This window comes from Microtus pennsylvanicus, chromosome 10 (assembly GCF_037038515.1).
Source record: "Microtus pennsylvanicus isolate mMicPen1 chromosome 10, mMicPen1.hap1, whole genome shotgun sequence".
Lineage (NCBI taxonomy): Eukaryota > Metazoa > Chordata > Mammalia > Rodentia > Cricetidae > Microtus > Microtus pennsylvanicus.
This window is the reverse complement of record NC_134588.1, coordinates 30,587,120-30,601,233: the sequence shown is the minus strand read 5'-3', so window position 1 is coordinate 30,601,233 and position 14,114 is coordinate 30,587,120. Positions and strand designations below refer to the sequence as shown.

The 14,114-nt window shown below is 45.3% G+C and overlaps 1 protein-coding gene across 7 annotated transcripts in view; it reads left to right on the top strand.

Moving 5' to 3' along the window:
* The window catches only part of Nav1 (neuron navigator 1), a 253,222-nt gene that overhangs the window by 202,226 nt on the left and 36,882 nt on the right, over positions 1–14,114 (top strand). The window lies entirely within an intron of this gene.

Here is a 14,114-nt window from a genome sequence, read left to right as displayed (position 1 = left end):
CACCTCCCAGAAGAAAGAACAGAAGACTAATGGAGAGTGGGATCTCTGCAATCTTAGATTGGTTGAATTAAGAGTCCCAAACACATTCCCTGGTTCAAATGCATCAATTTAGGCTTAGCCTGAGACAAAGAGTTATTTCTGTCCTTCGTTTGAGATTGCATAACTTTGCCTCTTTCTAACAGGCATTTATAACTTACCCCAGACTTGTAAGGCAAATAAGTAGTGACAAGAAGACCAGACATGAAAATAAACATTTACGGTTAAGTTATTTTTACTTATAAGACTATCAGTTTTATATGGTTTGGACTATCTCATCCATCTATTCATGGCAAGTTCTTTTCCATTCTAATTTTTTCAATGATTTACTTTTATTTATGTTTACTTTTATTTTAAGCATATGGGTGTTATGCCTGTATGTATGCAGTGTGCACAGAGGCCCAAAGAAGGCATCAGATCCCCTAGAACTGGACTTACAGATGGTTGTGAGCTGCCATGTGGGTGCTAGCAATTGAACCTGGGTTCTCAGAAGACCGGCCAGTGTTTTTCACCACTGAACCATCTTTCCGGCCTATTCTTCTAATTTTTTTTAAAGATTTATTTATTATATATACAACTTTCTGCCTCCATTTATACCCACACACCAGAGGAGGGCACCAGATCTCTTTACAGATGGTTTGGAGCCACCATGTGGTTGCTGGGAATTGAACTCAGGACCTCTGGAAGAGCAGCCAGTGCTCTTAACCCCTGAGCCATCTCTCCAGCCCCCATTCTTCTAATTTTTTGCGACAGGGTCTGACTCTGCAGCCCAGACTGGACTAGAATTTCTCACAGTCCTCCTGTCTTTGCTTCCTGAGTGCTAGGATTGTGTACTTGTTATTCGTCTTATTCCTGTGACATTAACACCTGACACGGTAGGGAAGGAGGGTTGTTCAGGTTCACAGCTTGAGGAACTTTGAGGTAGCTGGGCCCATCTTCTTTAATCCCAATAACCCTTTGTCATACCCGAGACATATCTCCTAGGTAATTCTAGAGCTTGTCAAATTGTCAGTATTAACCATCATGGATTATAGAACAGGTTTATTTATTTGTATGTAAGCACATATATAGAGATCTAAGGACAGTGTGTGGGAGTAAGTCCTTCCCTTCCACCATGTGGGTCCAGCAATCAAACTTGGGTCATCAATCTTGGAAGCAGGTGCCTTTCCCTGCCAAGCTAACTCTCCAGCCCCCAATCCAAAATACTTTTAAGGAAAAAAAATACTATATCTTTTTCTGTTTATCTGTGACATTTTAAGACTGTCACTTGAACTTCCTGAGTGCAAAGATAACAGGCAGCTCAGTTAGCCTCCTAGAGAAGACAGACCAATCATGGTGTTGATGTATGTATACCCGTGTGTGGGGACATGAAGCAGGATGACAAGTCAGAGTGTCTGCCTCCTTTGAGACAGTCTCTCAGTGGCCTGGAGCTCACCAGTTAGGACAGACTTGCTAACCTGCTGATTCTGGGGATCCTCCCCTCTACCTCTCCAGTACCAACATTGCAAGAATGCCACCATGCCTGCCATTTTACATAGGGTCTGGGGACTGAACTCAGGTCCTTGTGCTTGTAAGGCAAGCGTTTTGCCAACCGAGCCACAACCTCCTTTACTACTAGCCCATTAGCAAGAGTATTCTTGAAGTAGCAAAAAGAAATCTGTATCTTATTTCTAATCTGATGCACTTAGGAGAAAGTTATAGAAAATTTCCAGACCAGAGAAAGTATGTTGTGAGTATACTGTAACCCCTAGACATGCTCACAGATGTCAGCCTCATTTCTAGCCAAGGTCAGCCTCTTTGAGAGGGCAAATCGATTTTCAGTCTAAGTATTTAATTTTACCCCCCAGACCACATAGAGCTTTATAAACTCCTTCTATTTCCAAAGTATTAAGAATAATTTGAATTTTAGGGGCAGATGTGATGAGATAGCCCCCTCACTCTGCAACCATCTCATGACAGCTGCATACAAAACATGCATCTGAAAGTGCTGCTTCCTTGCTGGTCCATGGACTCTCTAGCCCTTGGAGGCATCTAGAGCCAGGCTTCTTACATTTGCCGTCTGCTCGTCTGACTAGAGGATGCTTTTAGTCTGCAGTTCTAATTCCCTTTGTCATTGTTGCCTACTTAACTGTAACCCGGGCGACCATCCGTCCACCCAGCAAATGTAAGAGCAGGGAGGTTGGCGGCTGCTGTGTGATCTTTCACCCTTCTGCCCCACGCGTGCATTTGATAGAGTACAGTGCTACCTTGTTGGTAACGTGGTGGAGACCCAGAAGCCTTCTGACTTTGGCTCTGGCTTTTCATGACCGGTTGGGTGGTTTGCTTCTCTGAAGTTGGGCACATTTGTGAGGTAAAACAGCTTCCAGCTGTCTTGAGCCTGATCACAGTTTAGATGGCAGTGAGTGGCAGTTTCTCTCTGTCCTAGATGGGAAAGCAGGAAGTTCTGAGTATCTCCTGGACATACCATGATACACTTCCAAGTCCATAAACTCTTCCTGAGGATAATTCCAAAGAAGAAAACAAAAAGGGGGCATGTTTAAACCAACATACGGTCCTATCGCTGTTTCTCTACCATCAGAGAAGAAAGTAAGGTTCCATATGCACCGCTCTTATCCATTAAGCAGTCGTCCAAGAGAGTTGGTTAGCGATCCCCCAGGCATAAAGATTCTGGGCAGAAGAACCAACTCAGTGTTCAAGTGTGGCTTCTGAGAACCTCTCTGTGACACAGAAGCAATAATTTTTCCTGTGCAGTCACAAGCTAGTCCACCCTTCAGTTAGTGAGGCCACACCCTTGGCCCGAAGGCCTCCTTGGCCATTCTAGTTTCATGGTTTAGTTGGGATCACAGTGCGGGGAACAGACAGTATGAGGGAAGTCTGGGAGGGGCGACCGGTCCTAGCCAAGAGTTATGTGAATGTTAGTGTTTTTCCCAAAGGGGAGGAGAGCTCCCTGCCCCGTGTATCACCACGTGTCTGCACAGACAAACAGAGCAGTGTCCCCTTGAGCTGGCCTCCTCACAGTCCTCCTTTTCAGCCTACAGCAGAGATGGGGTGCACCAGAGTGTTCCTTAGACTGTGCTATCAGTGCTAGGAAGTGGGCAAAACAAGAAGGGTAATAAGTTTCCATTATTGCAGCCTAGATGAAGGCTTTATTTATTCCGAGCGCACTCAAGGAAGGCATCCTTTAGTAAAAAGGACGATAGAGTGTCACAATACATGGCATTAGTACCTAATAAGAAATAGGCTGAATAAGGAGTAAACATTTTAACACAGAAAGACTTTTTCATTTATTTATTTTGCGTGAGTGTGTATATGAGAGAGACAGGGAGGCGAGGAGGGATGGGAGCACACTGAGTCACAGCTTTGGAGGAGGTAACTCTCACTATCCACCATTGTTTCTGCATTGAGAACTACCCCAGGTAGCTGGTCCACATACTTCCTGTGAATCTCCTGTGTTTACCCCCATCTTGCCTTAAGTGTTCTGGGATTCCAGATGGATGCTGCCACATCCACATTGTAGTACATGGGTTTGGGGGATTGAACTCGGGTCTCCAGGCTTACCTGGCCAGCACTTTTCCCCACTGGACCATTTCCTGGCCAAGTATTCTATTTGAACTATGTTCCAGGAGGGAGGAATGCATGATTGTTTTATCCTAGTGATCCTCCTGTAGTAGTAGGAAACACAAATCCACCTTGGATAGGGATAAAAAGGGAGTAGCTGGATTCCATACAAAATAAAAAGTTACCTATGGGCTAGCTGTAGAAGCCCTAGTCACAGAACATGGGTACCCACTCCTCCTTGTCTCTTGGGAGGCCTTCCCTGAGTACACTGCAGCAGTGAGCTGAAGCCTGAAGGCAGGGCAGAGAGCTGAGAAACACCCAGCACACACCCTCATATCCAGGGCTTTGGTGGCGTACATAGCTCAGTACAGTGAAGTCTGAGAGCAGGACAGGAGGGTAAAGATATGCTCCAAACACCGGGACCCTTCACTGCGTGTATAGAAAGGGTCCACCAGGGGCAGAACACCGTGGGATAGAAAACTGGTAACTGGTGGCTACTGGCTGGGCTGTCTGGCACGGAGAGAACACTCTGGAGTCTCTCTGTGCTCAAAGTCCTGCTGCAACGACTGTCTTGCTCCTGCCTTGGAGACTGACTGAGTAAATCTGCAGCAAGGCCCAGGCCCAGCTGTTCTACGGAGTAGATGAGCCTCGTTCTAAACCATACAACTGTGGCCCTTTCTCAGAGATTTCTGTCATCCTTAAAAACAAAACAAAACCGCAAGACTCTAGAAAAATGGCTAAGGAGGAATATAGTCAGTAGAAGCAGACGTGCAGATAATAAGATATCAGAATTAGCCAATGAGAAGTATAACATATTCTTTATAAATATGTTTTTATTTATTTATTTGTGTATTTATTTATTTATTTATTATGTATACAATATTCTGTCTGTGTCTATGTCTGCAGGCCAGAAGAGGGCACCAAACCCCATTACAGATGGTTGTGAGCCACCATGTGGTTGCTGGGAATTGAACTCAGGACCTTTGGAAGAGCAGGCAATGTTCTTAACCTCTGAGCCATCTTTCCAGCCCCTATAAATATGTTTAGGGTTCTAGAAAAGGTTAGTTATGTTCTAGAAAAGATAATGAATTTTAACAGTTAATTGGAACTTCTTTTTTTTTTAAATACATAGTTTTCTTTGTTTTTAATATTTATTTATTTATTATGTAGACAATATTCTGTCTGTATGCCTGAAGGCCAGAAGAGGGCGCCAGACCTCTTTACAGATGGTTGTAAGCCACCATGTGGTTGCTGGGAATTGAACTCAGGACCTTTGGAAGAGCAGGCAATACTCTTAACCACTGAGCCATCTCTCCAGCCCCCATAATTGGAACTTCTAAGACAATGCTCATAACCTGTGCTCCCCTCCCCCTCCACATACGCAGAGCAAGGATTATTTAGAAACAAATTACCAGTCATGTTCCTAGCAGTCCCAAAGTCATTGCCACTTCCTTGAGGTTTTCACTTTCCTACTTTTTTAAAAGCCAGGAATTCAAGTCCCTGAGCTAAGTGCCTGCTATTTCAAGATACTATATAAGCAAAGATGGATTGAGAAATTTATTCCAGTGAAGACAGATACAGACTCATCTCTAGGGAAAGTGCTCCCATAGAGGAAGAGAGAAATCAGGAGAAGAGGGCGAGATGTCTCCTGGCAAGGAGGACCAGTGGGAAGCCTGTGGAAGATGTAGCATTTGGTCTTAGCCTTGACGAAAGGCCAGATGACCAAGTGAGATGGACAGGGCCTGTGTCCACTGATGGGAAAGCCCTGGGACAATGCCCTGACTCCAGAATCTTCATTAGTACCCACATCATCACACAGTGAAGACAGCCAGATTCCCCTGCAAGCTCATGTCTTCAGAGATCAAATGAGATAATGGGGCCACAGGACGTTATGTCTGTTTAACTTGGCAAAATCACAGTTCTAATTAAGAAATCACAAACGAATCTCTCTTGTCCTCTCTGTTTCTCTATGTGCATTATCCTTAGATCTGTAGTTACATTTATTTATTTATTTACAAAAATTTAAGCTATTAATTTGTGTGTGTGTGTGTGTGTGTGTGTGTGTGTGTGTGTGTGTGTGTGTTGAAACAGGGTCTCTATGTGGCCCTGGCTGTCCTGGAACTCACTCTGTAGACCAGACTGGCCTCGAACTCACAGAGATCCACCTGCCTCTGCCCCTAAGTGCTATTTGTGTGTCTGTTGATATTGCCATAGCCTTGTTAATACAGCTGTTTTGAGGAGAGGCTGTTTCACCGCAGACTTCCTGGTATTCTGGCTCTTACAATCTCTCCCCCCCTTCTAAATTGTCCTTGAGCCATATATGCAGGAGCTGTGATGTGGATGTATCTATTGAGGCTGGGTTCCCCGTGATCTATTGATCACTGCATTGTGTCTGGTTGTGGTTTTCTGTGATGGCCTCCATTTGCTGTAAAGAGAGGCTTCTTTGCTGAGGCATGGTAGCTAGACTTACCCAGGAAAAGTGGCTCATACATTATGGTATTTATTTCACTTATATCTTATTCTATAAGCTCATTCTGGACAGCCACTCATTTTTGAATGCCCATAGCAGCTGTCCCTATGTCTATAAATAACAGGAGCTCAAAATGCCTTCCCATTTGAAGTAGAATTTAGCAGAAGGCAAATCAGTAGATCTTCAGACTCCTTAGTCAATCTGAATCTGATTTCTGTGCTTGTAATCACATACTGCATTCATAATGACTCAGGGAGAAACTGATCAATGAGCTGTGGAGTTCTGGTTTTACCATATTAGTGAGGAGGAGCTAACGGAAGGCTTGCTAAGTGCTGCATGCCAGGGTGATCAGGCTTCTGGTAAAATGTGGCATTTGTGAGAGGGAGGATTGGTAGCTGGACCAGTGGGAAGCCCTCCACTGATTGGAGAAAGAGGATAGAACCCTGAAACAAATCAAAAGCAGGGGAAAGGTCAGGGAGAGACTGATGTGAGAGCAAGAGGTAAACAGCCTAAGGTGTTTTTGTTTGGTTGGTTTGTTGTTGTTGTTGTTTTAATGAGACTGTAAGGTAAGAAGCATTGAAGAGCTATACTGACGTATTTGGTAAAGCAATGGGAAAAGAGGGGGTCTGTTGGTTTTAGTGGAAGGGAGGTGAGGAATGTTCCTTTTAGAAGAAGGATTAGGAGATAACTGCAAATGGGAAAATAAGTATCCGATAGAGACAACTCTAGCTCTCAGAATGTGTTCCAGCACTCTAGAAATTTCCACCCCCAGACAAGCTCTTCATTTTTCATTGCCCTATGTCATGTGACTACTCGGACTCATTTCCTCCTCTATTCTGAAAGTAGACGAAAGTGATAAAGTATCGTGATCTTTCAGCAGCTCTCCCAGAATCCGAATATTACACTACTCTACATCAGCAGCCTGGAGGTGGCAGATGTTTGCATTTATGAAAAGATTAGATTATAAAATAATAAAGCCTCTCTGCTGTTTTTATGTCCTGGCGGCTTTTTAAGTCTAGCTTGATGCTACCTAGCTCTCTTGACTCCACCTGAGATCTGCTTGAGAAACAAAAGAAAGGAGAACTAGGAAGAACCAAAGAGCATTCGGTACTGGCCATGAAGAAGGGCAGAGAGTTCCTCCTTTGACTGAAAATACAGAGAGAGATAGGAGGGAGACAGCAAGCTGGAGCCTTGAGTGAGCACGGAGATTCTGCATGCCAAACAACAGATGCAGTAACTCTCCACTGTCTGAGCTCTGCGCTCCTCTCTATTCTCTGGGGCCAAATGTCCGTGACCTTTCTCCTCCCGGCTCTCTTGAATGGCTGCTGTTTACCGAGTCATTAGCTGATAAACTATGCAAATTCTCGTAAAGATTTTCTGTTCTTCCTTCTTAAGCAGCCTTATGCTTCAGGACGGACAGTGACCATCCATCCACTTTCTCCTACAGCGCTTAATTGAAAAAAAAAATCTTCTGGATGGTTCTTTCTGTTCCTGTCTGATTAGATTATGAAATTTAAATCTGTCCTCTCTTCAGTGACTCAAAAGCTGTCCACCAAGGTATATTATATCCCTACTCCCTCAAAACAAGCTCTGTGAAATGTCATCTGGGCATTTTGCTGCTGATTTGCATTTGATATGTTTCACAACAACCACAAGAGCAAAATGACAATAAAGACTTTGTTCTTAAGTCATAAAAGTATTAATAGAAAGAATAAGAGAAGAGGCGTGTGCCTGTCATAACGCCAGCACTGAGGAGGCTAAGGGGACTACACATCAGGACCCTGGCGAGGACTGGCTAGGTGGCTCAGCAGGAAAAGGAGCCTCACAACCTGAGTTCAGTCCCTGGAACCCACATGATAGAAGACATAAAACAATGTCACCAGATGTCCTCTGACTTCCACACTTGAGCTGTGACATGCAGCACATGTCTCCCCCAACACACACATGAATAAATAAATAGGGGGAAAGACCCTATGTAAATAGAGAAGAAGAGCTCATAGTGAGGGCTATGGCCGGGCTAGAAATGAGAGGAGCCAGTGGGAACTGGACTGTGAGCCTTGGAGCTGAACCCCATCCCAGCAGTGGGGACTGGCAGTGGTGCTAAGCCTTGGAGCTGAACCCCAACCCAGCAGTGGGGACTGGCAGTGGTGCTGAGTCTTGGCTGAACCCCAACCCAACAGTGGGGACTGGCAGTGGTGCTGAGTCTTGGCTGAACCCCAACCCAACAGTGGGGACTGGCAGTGCTGCTGAGCCTTGGAGCTGAACCCCAGCCCAGCAGTGGGGACTGGCAGTGCTGCTGAGCCTTGGAGCTGAACCCCAACCCAACAGTGGGGACTGGCAGTGGTGCTGAGCCTTGGAGCTGAACCCCAACCCAGCAGTAGGGACTGGCAGTGGTGCTGAGTCTTGGCTGAACCCCAACCCAGCAGTGGGGACTGGCAGTGGTGTGCTGAGCCTTGGAGCTGAACCCCAACCCAGCAGTGGGGACTGGCAGTGGTGCTGAGCCTTGTAGCTGAACCCCAGCCCAGCAGTGGGGACTGGCAGTGCTGCTGAGCCTTGGAGCTGAACCCCAACCCAGCAGTGGGGACTGGCAGTGGTGCTGAGCCTTGGAGCTGAACCCCAACCCAGCAGTGGGGACTGGCAGTGGTGTGCTGAGCCTTGGAGCTGAACCCCAACCCAGCAGTGGGGACTGGCAGTGGTGCTGAGCCTTGGAGCTGAACCCCAGCCCAGCAGTGGGGACTGGCAGTGGTGCTGAGCCGTGGAGCCGAACCCCAGCCCAGCAGTGAGGACTGGCAGTGGTGCTGTTTGTGCTCCAGAGCTCTCGGAAGTCTAGCAAGTGACAGCATTCACCACCTTTATGGAGCTGGCAGTAAAATGAAACAGGAGGACTGGTTAAAACTGCAAAGACCTCACGGACTCTCCTGGCCTCTCCTCCAGTGGCCTTTTCTCATCAGCAGCAGACAGCTCTGGATAGGGAAAACAGGAGTCTCTGAAGTGTGGGCTCCTAGAGATTCCTAACATAATTCGGCACAGAGTTTGAACCAAAGCGAGTAGAGACTAATGAAACTTTGCATATTGAATGTTGAAACCTCCACACTGCTTCTCCAACTCAGTGTTCAAAACCCTGGACTTTGACCCTCAAGCTAGAGTTTGGAAGATTCGTCTTTAGAAAATCTGATCAACCCAAGAGAAAAACGCTTTAGTGACTCTGTTCAGTCCTACCTACTTTCCTAAAGCCACAGATGGCAAGTCCTACTGTGTTCTAAGACAGCTAGTGTCCTTCTCTTATGCAGAAGAAGCCACACATCATTAACACATGAGAAAGTCTAAAAGAATCCTATCAGTTACATCTCTGGTTAGATCACTGGTCTATCAGTTACATCTCTGGTTAGATCACTGGTCTATCAGTTATAGCTCTGGTTAGATCACTGGTCTATCAGTTACATCTCTGGTTAGATCACTGGTCTATCAGTTATAGCTCTGGTTAGATCACTGGTCTATCAGTTACATCTCTGGTTAGATCACTGGTCTATCAGTTATAGCTCTGGTTAGATCACTGTCCTATTAGTTATATCTGTGATTAGATCACTGTTCCTATCAGTTATATCTCTGGTTAGATCACTGTCCTATTAGTTATATCTGTGATTAGATCACTGTTCCTATCAGTTATATCTCTGGTTAGATCACTGATCTCTCTAATGCTAGTCCTCCTCCCTCATCCACCCCCGCTCACACCCGAGATAGTCTCACTGTGTAGCCGAAGCTGACCAGTGCAAATAGAACAAAGTACTGTGGTACAAAAGTCTGTGAGAAAAGATTGTAAACCTCCCTTCCAAATGAGTGAGTGGGCTCTCAGAATGTTTGTGAGAGCCGAGGGAAGCTATGAAAGAAAGAAAGATGTATTGTTTTAAAAAGAACACTTAGAGTTAAAAATATTGTAACAGAAATTAAAAGTCTGAGAGAGGATAAATTTACGGCTTTTTTTCAGACAAAGTAGCTGAGCTTAAGAAACTCAAGAGGCTGGGCAGTGGTAGCACCCACCTTTAATCCCAGCACTCGGAAGGCAGAGACAGGTGAAGCCTGCCTGGTCTACAAAGTAAGATAGCAGGACTGTTATATAGGGAAACTTGTCTCGGAAAACCAGAGAAAGAGAGAGAGGGAGGGAAACTCAAGAGTATCTGCCTAAAAATACATTATTTGTATAACAGACTTTTAGCAGAGAACTGAAAAATAAAGAGAAAAATTATCAAAGGTAAAAACTTAGGAGGTAGAGACAGGAGAATCAAGAGGTTAAGGTCATCCTCAGCTGCACAGCAAGTTAAAGGTCAACTTAGACAACACGAGACTGTCTCAAGGAGAAAGGATGTAGAAAAGAACTGTCAAGATAGCTTAGTGGGTAAAAGCACTTGCAGCAAAAGTCTGAAGACTTAAGTTAGGCCCCAGAACTGGCAAAAAAAAAAAAAAAAGGCAAACGAGCCAGGTGGTGGTGGCGCACGCCTTTAATCCCAGCACTCGGGAGGCAGAGGCAGGCGGATCTCTGTGAGTTCGAGACCAGCCTGGTCTACAAGAGCTAGTTCCAGGACAGGCTCCAAAACCACAGAGAAACCCTGTCTCAAAAAAAAAAAAAAAAAAAAGAAAAGAAAAAAGGCAAACGAGGGGGCAGCTCGTATCTGGAAGCCCCGCCCTCCTAAGGCAAGATGGAAGGTAGAGGCAGGAGGCTTTCTGGTCAGGGACCTGCCAGCCTGCAGAAAGCAGGGCAGCACAAGCAACACTTCCTAGGAGACTAGTGGAAGAGTGCACTCATTGAGACAGCTCAGTAAAGCAAAAAATGGCTGAGAAGCCCCAGCTTAAGTAGCAAGTCTGTAGGTGTGGATGTGTGGCCTGGCAGGGGTCAGAGGTGGCCAGGAGATATAAGTAAACACACAAAACAGTTAACAGAAGTTACCTTGAAAGTGAAAATAGATTTTTTTCCCCTTTTCACTTCTTTTTATGTAGTATTTGATTCTGCACCATAGCATATTACTTTTCTGATTTTTTAAAAAAGAAATATGCTCCCTCCAATGGAACACCCCCAATAGAGATGTTTAAGCCTTAGGTAACGACAGAAGAAGATTCTTTTGCACAACCTGCAAATTTGCTGGGAAAAATTTTAACCCCCAGCTAGTCTTCCCTCACGTTAGGTTTTTATGTTTCATTGTAGCCAAGAGCTCAGCAGGAATGGCTTTGGGGAAGCAGGGCCTGAACTCTCTCCGAGGAAATAAATGTTTGGGGCTGGAGAAATGGCTCAAAGGTTAAGAGCACTGGCTGCTCTTCCAGAGAATCCAGAGTCCATTCCCGGCACCCACATGGCAGCTCACAGCCATCTGTAACTCCAGTCTCAAGAGATCTGAACCCCTCTTCTGGATTCTGTGGGCACCAGGCATGCATGTACCGCGCAGACAGACATGCAGACAAAACACCCACACACATCAAATAAACAAAGAAAATAAATGGATTTTTAAAGAAGAAAAAGGAACCTCCGTGCCGCCATTTGGCGTCGGTCTTGTCATAATGGCCAGTAAAGGAATCCTGGATCCCTGGACTGCCGCAGTCTTCCATTTGTGTGAGCCTTGTCCACAGAGAGCCGTCCCTGCTGCAGGCCCTTGATTACCAATAATTAATCTCAGATGAAAGGTTCAGTGCTCCGGGCTTCCTCTGTCTCTGACCTAAGAGAACACGCTGTGAGTGGTTTGTTTGTGTGCCTGCCAGAGATCTTATCTGGGCCCATAAGAGTTGATAGGATCATTAAATCAGCATTGATCTTTCCTCGGTATCCTTTTTCTGCAAAAAGGGGTGCGTGATATCTCAACCCTGGATGAAAGGGAGACTTAATATACAGCACAGGGGTCACTCAGTAACAGCTATATTTAATAGCAGTAAAATCTAAGTAACTCGGCCATGTGTCATAATCCCCATGTTTTCTCTGCTGTTTCTCAATGTATTTGGCTAAATCACTCCAGAGCAGCCAAGCCAAATGGCCAAACCACCCACTTTCTTATTCCCAGCACATGAATTAGAAAGGAAGCCAGCTGAAGTCTAGGCCAGCTCATAAATGACTTGTATGTCTGATTTTTGTTCCATGATCTGAAACTCAAAATAAATCAAAAAAGAAGCATTTTCCAAATACCGGCAAATTCACATGCACAAAAAGTCTCTAGCCCTCTCACTACACATGCAAAGATGATAAACAAACTCATTCTGAGCAGACACTACTTAGAGGTTAATTCCTAAGGTACAAACAGACAGTGTAGCAAGCTTATGGAACCTTGTGTTCAATTTGAGACTTGCAAGCCAAAACGAAGGCTAAGATCATTTTAGGAAGGGCTTGAAACAGGAAACCTTTGAAGAAAGGTCCTAAGAGGCAAATTTTGAGCTTGGAAAACAGTGATTATTGCCGAGCCTGGTAGCACAGGCCTATAATCCCAGCTACTCAAGAGGCTGAGGCAGGAGGATGGGTATCTGGGCTACATAGTGAGTTCAGAGTTAACCTGGGCAACTTAGTGAGCCTATGTGTCAAAATTAAAGAAGAAAGTTACTTAGTTGGGGATATAGTTCAGTGGTAGATCATATGCCTCCTGTGTGTGAGGCCCTGTGTTTCACCTGGCAACAAACAACACTCTAGGGAATATGGTTCTGCAGAAGCCTGTGCCAACACATGAAGGTAGATCAAAACAGTGGTGGACATGCAGAAGTTGCTGTTTGGTTTGGATATTTAGATAAACTTATTATAAAAATATAAAGTTCCCAACTATAACTTGTTAAACTTAAAAATTGAAGAGAGGGCCAGGCAGTGATGGGTACACACCTTTAATTACACTCAGGAAGCAGAGGTAGGTGGACCTCTGAACTTGAGGCTAGTCTACAGAGTGAGTTCCAGGACAGTCAGCATTGCACAGGGAAACCCTGTCTTGAAAAAAAAATTGAGCAGAGGAAGGGTGCAAGGACTGAGCTATGAAGAGTATCAAGGTGTAGTAAGTTCATTCTGAGCATACACATGGGCCTTCAAACACACATGGTTAAGTACAGATGTCGGACACATCCCTCCTCAGTACCTTGTATCTGATATGCGTGTGTGTGTGTGTGTGCATGCGTGTGTGTGTGCATGCGTGTGTGTGTGCATGCGTGTGTGTGTGCATGTGTGTGTGCATGCGTGCATGTGCGTGCGTGTGTGCATATGTGTGCGTGTGTGCGCGCGTGTGTGTGCGTGCGTGTGTGTGTGCATGCGTGTGTGTGTGCGCATGCGTGTGTATGTGTGTGCATGTGTGTGTGCATGCGTGTGTGTGCATACGTGCATGTGTGCGTGCGTGCGTGTGTGTATGTGCGTGCGTGTGTGTATGTGCGTGTGTGCATATCTGTGTGTGTGTGTGTGTGTGTGTGTGTGTGTGTGTGTGCGTATCTGTGTGTGTGTGTGTGTGTACGTGTACTGAATGGTTGTCCAGCAGGACTCTGGCACCTCTGCCTGGCCATAGCGCCCTAGGGTTAGGGTCTCTACCAGAAAAGCAGATGAGCTACACAGGAGCAGAGCCTGACTCCAGGGGAGCAATGAAAAGGGACAGGTCAGAAAATTCTAGAAAAGAGAAGTCTGGGTTGGAGGGATAACTCAGCAGTAGAATGCTTACCTGGATTCAGTTGCCAGCACAGCAAAAAAAAAAGAGAGGTCTCTGCTCTCCTCTTTTACTCGGTATAGAAAGTTTTAGAAAGTACAGGGATGCCTGGAAAACACGTCTAAAAATGGACAAACTGCAAGATTGTAAGGCTGAAGGCTGTTTACATCTGAAGGTTTGCATAATTGGATGGATCTCAAAGCGCCTTATCTTTTTTAATGCTATTTATTGCTGTTATGTGTGTACATGATGTGTGTAGGGCTGTGTGCATGCCACACTGCACGTGCGGAGGTCAGAAGACAACTTTACGGAATCAGTTCTCTCCTTCAGCCTTTATGATTGAACTCAGGTCAGCAGGTGATTTACCCGTGGAGCCATCTCAGCAGACCCTCCTTGTCTATATAACATAG